Consider the following 849-nt stretch of genomic DNA (forward strand, 5'->3'; position numbering starts at 1 on the left):
CACTCCATAAATGAGTTTTCTCCACAGAATTTATGATTCTATAGAATCACAGAATGGTTCAGGTTGGAAAGGACCTTAAAGCCCACCCAGTGCCACCCCTGCCATGGCAGGGACACCTTCCACTGTCCCAGGCTGCTCCCAGCCCCAATGTCCGACCTGGCCTTGGGCACTGCCAGGGATCCAGGGGCAGCCCCAGCTGCTCTGGGCACCCTGTGCCAGGGCCTGCCCACCTTCCCAGGGAACAATTCCTGCCCAATCTCCCATCCAGCCCTGCCCTCTGGCACTGGGAAGCCATTCCCCCTTGTCCTATACTCAATCCCACATTCAGCGATTCCTGGCTGCTCATAGGAGCCTCTGTGCCCCACCAGACAGGCAGGAGCAGCCTGAAGGGCTCGTTTTGGGCAGGAGGGAGTGACCCACCTGAAAGGCCGACTCGTACATGGCCAGGGCCTTGGAGATGGATGCCGTGGGGGGCAGCAGGTACCAGAGGTGCACGGCCACGCAGCGCTTCCAGTCCAGCAGCGAGCACACGTTGATGCTGATCCTCTCGGAGAGCCGCCACACCTGGGGACACAAACCCTGCTCAGCCACAGGCCTGCCTCACGGGCCGGTGAAACACAGATTTAGAAGAAACATAAAGATTTTAGTTATAGGCTAGCTGGGTTGGAATGGGTGGAATAGGAAAGAATTTGAGCCCAGTGAGAGTTAAATAAAATAGTTTGGAGAGCTGGACCTGAAATAGGGTTTTAAATGTTAGTAACTGATTGCCAAATAACTGATGATCTGTCATTTGCATGTTTGTTTAGCTGTGCTTAGAATTAGGAATAAAACATTGCTAAGTTGGTGTAG

Source organism: Corvus brachyrhynchos, unplaced genomic scaffold (assembly GCF_000691975.1).
Source record: "Corvus brachyrhynchos isolate BGI_N302 unplaced genomic scaffold, ASM69197v1 scaffold511, whole genome shotgun sequence".
NCBI classification, from domain to species: domain Eukaryota; kingdom Metazoa; phylum Chordata; class Aves; order Passeriformes; family Corvidae; genus Corvus; species Corvus brachyrhynchos.